This window comes from Montipora capricornis, chromosome 11 (genome assembly GCF_036669925.1).
Source record: "Montipora capricornis isolate CH-2021 chromosome 11, ASM3666992v2, whole genome shotgun sequence".
Taxonomy (NCBI): domain Eukaryota; kingdom Metazoa; phylum Cnidaria; class Anthozoa; order Scleractinia; family Acroporidae; genus Montipora; species Montipora capricornis.
In genome coordinates this window covers 24,385,803-24,393,302 of record NC_090893.1, presented here as the reverse complement: position 1 = coordinate 24,393,302, position 7,500 = coordinate 24,385,803, and the positions used below count along the sequence as shown (strand labels likewise).

General features: G+C 37.9%; 1 pseudogene; it reads right to left on the bottom strand.

Moving 5' to 3' along the window:
* Positions 1 to 3,976: 3,976 nt before the first annotated feature.
* Positions 3,977 to 4,993, bottom strand: LOC138023253 (melanocyte-stimulating hormone receptor-like; annotated as a pseudogene).
* Positions 4,994 to 7,500: the final 2,507 nt, after the last annotated feature.

Sequence of the window (7,500 nt, the reverse complement as noted above, 5' to 3'; positions counted from 1 at the left end):
CATTTTCTCGTAATAACGCTACGTAAGAAGTTCAAACTGAACCAACCAACTTAAAGGGGCTAGGTCACGCAATTTTAGGCAATTTCAGCATTGATCAAATGGTCATAGAATTAACTGAAATAACAAAATAATGGTTCAAAACTATAGAAAAACTCAAACAAAACACAGAAAAGCTAAGAAGGGACAAAGATGGACAAAACTGGAGAGGATTGAAATGGATTGAATTTGGCCCACCTTTTTTCAAATTTATATAAGTTTATATCAAAATGTCATTTAAACAGCTGGAAAATCATTCTCAATTGTTATGTGGCCGTGATTTTGCAAATGAAAGACTTTTGCTCTGCCAATTTGATGTTTAGAGCTCATAACTAACACAATTGAACAAAATTACCTAAAACACCGTGACCTAGCCCCTTTAAAGTAGCAAGTCAGCATATTTGTTTTTTGAATGAAGCTTTTAAAAATTGATATTCTCTGAACTAACTTTTGGTTAATTACCGAAAAACGCCTGGGCAATATTAGAGCAAAATTTTGCATCTAACAATTAATTTCGCCGATATAAGAAGCTATAGACTGAAATTTGTCTAGTAAGCCCTACTTTTAAAGGCTACAATTTTTCAAGACAATTTTAAAGCCCATAATTTGAAAAAGGTTTTATTTGGTAGCCAAAAAATTAAAATGTTTGTATTTGGCGGGCAAATAAGAACTTTAATGAAAAATAGGACATATTAACATCTACAACCACGGTTACTTTGTTAAATTTTTAGCATTTCATCAATCCGGGGAGAAAAATAAAATCTAGAAACTTTTGTGCTGCACATGGGTTCATCTCCGCAGTGGTTATCTTTTAAAGAAGTTAGTAAACACGAAGACGTATCATAAAAGGGGTCAGTTGCTTCACGATTTGCTTTTGTTCGAATTCACATTAAAGCACAACTGATTATCCAAGATGGCGATCAACAAACAGCTTAGTTAATGCATGTATGAAGATGGTTATGAAACTCGACGAGTTTCTTCGTTTCATGTTTTTGTTCGCTGTTTTGGCCCTTATCATTCATGCATAAACCACAACCGTTTTCTAAAAGACAACCAGTCATAAAGTTTCGATTAATTTATTCTGTCAGAACTCTGTTGTGAACTGAGTACAAAATATTGTGCGTGGTCACTGTCAAGTTAGCATGAAGCGCTGCCTCACTTTCCGCGCTTTTGTAGTTTCCAGAGTTTCTTAACGAGTTCCACTGGAGTCCAGCTATATGAACTCTGCAAACAGTAAGAAAGAGACCAAACCCCTAAAAGATATTTCCAGCGCGAGAAAAAGGAAAGGGAGATTAAAAAAAAAAAGAAACGACAGATAACATCTCATAACATATTACGGACACATTCCAGTTGCAATTAGCGGCTTTTTATTGCACTAATTCAGTATCATAGAGCTTTATACTGTAGGCGTCCGCGGCATTTGAGCATGCCTAGGGCACCACGCCTTGTATAGCGAGTCTTTGAGTCGATTATTAAAACATATTTTAGACAATGTTCAACAAAACCGCGTTCTAAGCCATTTTCAATATTGCCAACAATCATATCGAAGTATTGTGTGCTGCTGATGGTAACAAGAAGGTTTGAATTCCAGGCTAGAGGGCAATTTATTTACTTAAAATATACCGCTCATGAACAGATTTGAAGGTCCACTGATTGCCTTAAGCCGCGGCCTAAGTTAGACTTTGTTTAAATAACTGGCCCTTTGTGTTTACACAACCGATAGCTCTAAATGAGGCAAGCCACAGCACTTAACAGTAACTTAAGCAGTTGCTAAAGAAGCCTGAAAAAAATTCATGCGTTTGTGCTGCACTGCTTTACAGTAAACGTGATCTGAGCAAACAAGGAATTTGGGAGCTGGTCTGTTACGAGTTCATAGTACAGGTGAATGAATGATTGAGAAATTGCGCTCTCAGAGTCGAATATATTAATCATTTCACTTAGAGCCATTTCGGTGAGTCCCAGTTCAAAATATAAGGCTTCCGACAAGGACCGTATGACAGGCGCTTTAAATCCTATTATAATTACTGAAATGAAGAGGAAAAGTGGACATATAGATTGAAATAAACCATTGGCAAAATCAACTACACGGACTGTCCCCAACCCTTCTGTACAACTTGACATCAAATGCATCAGCTGCCGGTCAAATCCGTTCTCAGGTTGAATCCGTTTTTACTACAGTTAAATTGGTGATCCTCATTTTACCTACGATGGTTGAATACTCACTCAGATGAATTGAAGAAACCTTTCTTTGGAGCCTATAATTTAAGCCTAGAGAAAATTAAAATTCAGGTTAGGATTAGTTTTGGTTATTATACATGGATGTTAATTGACTTATTATGCAAAAGTAAATAACGAAAAAAACTGCGTTGGATTGAACATGTTCGTCGTTGTTGTGTGGTGGTGAAGACACAGGAATTTACATTTGAACTGGGTCCGTGTTTGAGTACCGGTAAACGCATGCGCATAGTGCAGTTCTTTGTTCCCTTACTATGTTGTATTGTTGAGTATGAAGAGTATGAATGCAGAAACCGATAAGATGATTTGATATTTGATTTAAACTAGGTAGAGTGCATATTAAACCTAGGTAAAAAGAGGATTACGAATTTAACCTACGTATAGGTAATTTAAACTGATTCAATCTGAGCCCGGATTTGACCGACAACATATCGACGAAAGCTAGTAGCAATTGACTTGAGAATGTTTACCTCCAACCGAGTTCTCAAGTAGACAAAGTCGTTTTGTGAAGAGTAATAACACCTTGAAACTTTGAAACAAATTAATCTTGAGTTTTCCAAGGCTAGCGATTTTATTTAATCAATATTTCTAGTCATTTATCAAAATTTGAACCCAACTGGTGTTGGTCATTGAAAAGCCTTAAGTTGCAAAAAATACACAAAAAGCCTACGTTTTTATACACTTGCCTTAAAATCAATAAGTTATTATTTTTTTCTTTATTACTAAGGAAAAACCCAGTTATTTGGTTTGTTTTATATTACGATGAAATATGGCTTTAACGAATCAGGCTGATCTTGCTGTATTCTCAGTGAAACAGTAGTAAATTACCATTTGATTCCTAAAAAGATACTGCCGAGAGCCTAGCAATATTGTATATTTAGCTGGGTGTTTAGGTGCCTTGCTAAAAAGAAGATAAAAACTGGTGCTAACTTGAGGAAAAATATGAATCGGTAATGGGAAATGACTTGGCCAGGATGTCTTACAAGATCATATATTTCATTTTTCGTTCGCAAATTAGCATTCCTAAATCAGCGAAAGAAGGGAATATGCCCTAATTAATGATGTTTGTGATCACAGTGACGTTGTTTACGATAGTGTTGATGGTGATAATGACGATGATGATGTTAAGGATTTTGACGATTACGATGATAATGAAGATAACAAACAAACTGCGGTTATAAACATAACGAGATAACGCATGTTGTAAAACTTTTTATGAACTTGACGTTTCGTATGCTCCAACATACATCTTCAGAAGTACCGTTTGTTTGCTATTTTTACTCAAGTTGAAATAGCCAAAGAATAAGAGTGTCTACGATAATGAAGATGATGTTGCAGATGTGATTGTGACAGGATTTTGATGATGACGATAACGGTGATGTTAGTGATGATGTTAATGATGATAATGATGATGTGGTTGTTGTTAATGTTGTTGTTGATGATGATAATACTGATGTGGATGATGATAACATGATGCGGATGATGTTAATGATGATGTTAATGACGATGATGATGATGGTGATGGTGATGATGATGATGATGATGATGATGATGATGACGGTGATGATGATGATGATGATAATGATGACGGCGATAATGATGATGATGGTGATGATGATGATGATGATAATGATGACGGTAATGATGATGATGATGATGATGATGATGATGATGATGATGATGATGATGATGATGATGATAACCCTCAGTACCTTCGAAGCCTCTCTGTGCTCAGATTTGGAGCATTTTCAAATTTTCCTCGAACTCTTAAAGGATCTTTCGAGCTTTCTGGATCGCCTTTCTTGCAAGGCCTATCTCTGAGAAGCTTCCTAACAGCATCTCGAATCTCCTCGCTTCGCCATAGACAAATCAATGGATTTATAAATGAGTTTAAAAAAGCAACAGTTTCGCTCCAACTGTAGTAATCGTAGGTGTATATATGACCTATAATTAGCTAGTGCAAAGCTGTAACGACAAGGACAGGTAAACTGAACAAGAAATAAATTCCAACAAGGTAAGCTATGTCGACTGCTAACTTCACTTGCGTTTTAAAATTATGATGGTTAGAGGAAGACAGTGGCAGCTGTTGTCTCATAATTTGACGCCGATGGTGGCGAACAATGACGTGAATTTTCCGTTGCGAAATCACGGCAATGATCAGGAAAGCCAACCACGAAAACAGGTGCAGGCCTCGGGCGATTGCATTGTGTACCCAGTGTAGAGATGCGTGCGCAATGTTGAGAACCCAGATGAAGATGATTACCATTAACACGCGTTTCGCAGTGACGAGGCCTTTGTAGAGAAGGTGCAGTTTAAGTGCTAGATAACGCTCGAAGCTGATTGCGCTCAAGGCCGTAACAGAGACACCATAGCAGATGTAAAAACCCTTCGCGTACAATATCCTGGTCATGCATCGGACGTAACCTTGGTGAATTTCGCCGAGACGATAAGCGATGTAACTCGGTTGTACGATTCCGTTAACGAGAATATCCGAGAAAGCTAGACATGCTATTAAGAGGCACGATGGCGAGCAAAGCGATGGATTGACAATTATGGCAAACGTACACACCAAGACGTTAGCGATAACCGCAAATGTAGCGAAAAATGCATTTAAAACACTAGTGATTAAATTGCTTATATAGCGAACATGAGCCTGCTGAAAGAAAGGATCTGGGAGATGGAAGCAGAACGCCGGAAAATCGAAGGAATTGTTATGAGTCATTGAAAACGATTGTTTCGTTTTGAAATAAGACGCGAACGCATTTGAATTGAAATAGAGTCGATGCTAATAAACCGCCATATCGCTGTGTTTGTTTGGTGAAAGAGGGCCTGATTTCACTTATTCAAATATTATTATCTTTGCGGCCTTATTGTTGCTAGAAAAACGTGACAGCAACACAGTTGTTAAGAAACTGACGTATCCATGAAGCACTCAACATAGAATTAATCCCATTTTCAATTTTTTTTTCTCTTGGGAGTCAATTTTAACCATAAATTAAAAACACATATCCTGACAAACTTCACCGTAATACGCAATTCTTTCGTAGTTGTTTGCAGTCCTTTTGGTCTTTTAATTACTTTGGCACAGTTACTGTCATGCTATAATTAATTATTTCAGTGTAAGGCTTCGAGAACAACACGAGTTTAATAAACAGCCGTCTTTTCCAAATCCCGAGAAATTGTATGGTTGTCACTCAAAGGCTCGAGGACTCGAGCTAACCGAGTAAAACTCAATTGATTGTTGGAGGAACTGAAATTGCCTGGATGCCGCTGCTAAGGTTAGTGATTGGATTAGAAAGCTCGTGCCACCTTTTCGACCAATGAAAAGCGAAACCAAAAAAAAATTGAGCCTTGTACGAGAGTATTTTCCCAGGCTTTTAGTAAATTAGAAGGAGTTGCTTTCAATCATTCTGATTGCGTCAGTTCGGGGTTCGTACCTATTGTGTTTTGTCCTCGCAAATACTTTGATTTACGACGGGTAATCAAAACTCGCTTCATTATCCTGGTGAAATTAAAGGGAAAAACATATCCCAACTGCATGAATGCAAAATGCATTGAGGCGGTTACCAGTTACACGTGCAGTTAACATTTCTTTGTTATGAGATCGAATCCTTAGCAAGACTCCCAGTCTATCGTCATCACACGGATTATCAGTCACAAGCGTCCCTCAATGAGCTTTTTTCATTTTTCCAAACTAAATTTTGGGTGGACGTCAATCGAATGTTTGATTGACCTCCATTCAAATTTGGTTTCGAAAAATGAAAAAAAAAGTCGTTGAAGTCCGCGTGTGACTGATAATCCCTGTAATGACGACAAACTGGCAGTCTTTCTAATTGAACGCAAACTACGGTGACAAACATAAGGCTAAACAAGCGCATACCTGAAATGCATATACCTAATACACATGTAAAACTTATTAATAAAGATACAGCTTTTTGATGGTAACGTATTCACTTAAGGATGGCGGAAGATCTCGAAATGAATACGTTACATGAATACGTTAGCAGCGAAAAGTTGTATCTTTATGGGGATATATTCTCTTTTGTTTTCATTGTTTCTTGTATATCTTCGTATTGTATTACGTGTACCTCCTTTTGTTACTATCAATATTACCTCATAAGCTACTCAAATTATTGTTATATATTTCAAAAAATTTAGCTAACGGTAACCGTAACTTCTGAAGTTGTCTGTTGAGAGGTACAAAAGACGTCAAGTCCCTAAAAATTTATTTCAGTTGTGCGCTTGTTTAGCCTCATGCTTGTCATCGCAGTTTGCGTTCGATTTCTAATCAGGGTTCGTCGGCCAAAGACGAAAAGTATCTTTCCTACAAAGGAGTGGTTTTTCAAAGACACAATCAACATTGATTTGCTTTGATAAACAGAGGCACAGCAAATCGAAAGTAGTTGTGCGCAGGGGCCCGTTTCTCGAAAATCCCGAAACTTTACGGGCCATTTTCGGGTGTCACAATGTCTTCTGTATCTCAAGAACAGAGAGGATTTAAGTCGTCAAACTTTACAGACACGTTTCTTTTAATTGGCTTAAAAACAAGTTAAAAGGTCGGCTTTCCAAAACAAGTGGTTAGCAGTTTCACAAACGGTCAGTGTAAAACGTAGACTGCACACTGCAGACCGGAGATAAAATGCAGACTGAGGTTATAATTTAACTGTTGGAAAAGCCCAAACCCGTTAGAAATGCTACCAGTTAAAATGAAATATTGTTTTAGGCCTAATTAGGCCTAAGGTTAGCATTTCTAAAGGGTTTGGGCTTTTTGAACAGTTACGTTATAACCTTAGTCTGCATTTTACCGCTGGTCTGCAGTCTGCAGTCTGCAGTCTGCGTTTTACAGTGACCGGTTTCACAAATGGCTTTTCGGGCCCGAAAATTTTTGAGGACTTTCGAGAACCCAGAACGGATCTGCCACAGTCAGGTGGGACAATCTATGACAAATACACAACAAAGCGTTACGCTGGCAAGGTGAAGATACTTCATGACCTCGACGGTCATTAAAAACTAACAAATCCCGAACAAGTGCTCTGGATTAAATAGTTCTAAGGAGTTACTAAACACTTCAAACGATATACTTAGGGAGCATGAAACGATCGATTATCGTCTCCCTGTTCGGCCCCAAAGTTTTTTTGTTTTGTATTTTCCATGAAGTGTCCTACCTGACTGTGGGGGTTCCTGTGGGGGTTCAGTTCCAACCGTTCGGAAATGCGCTCTTACACTTTG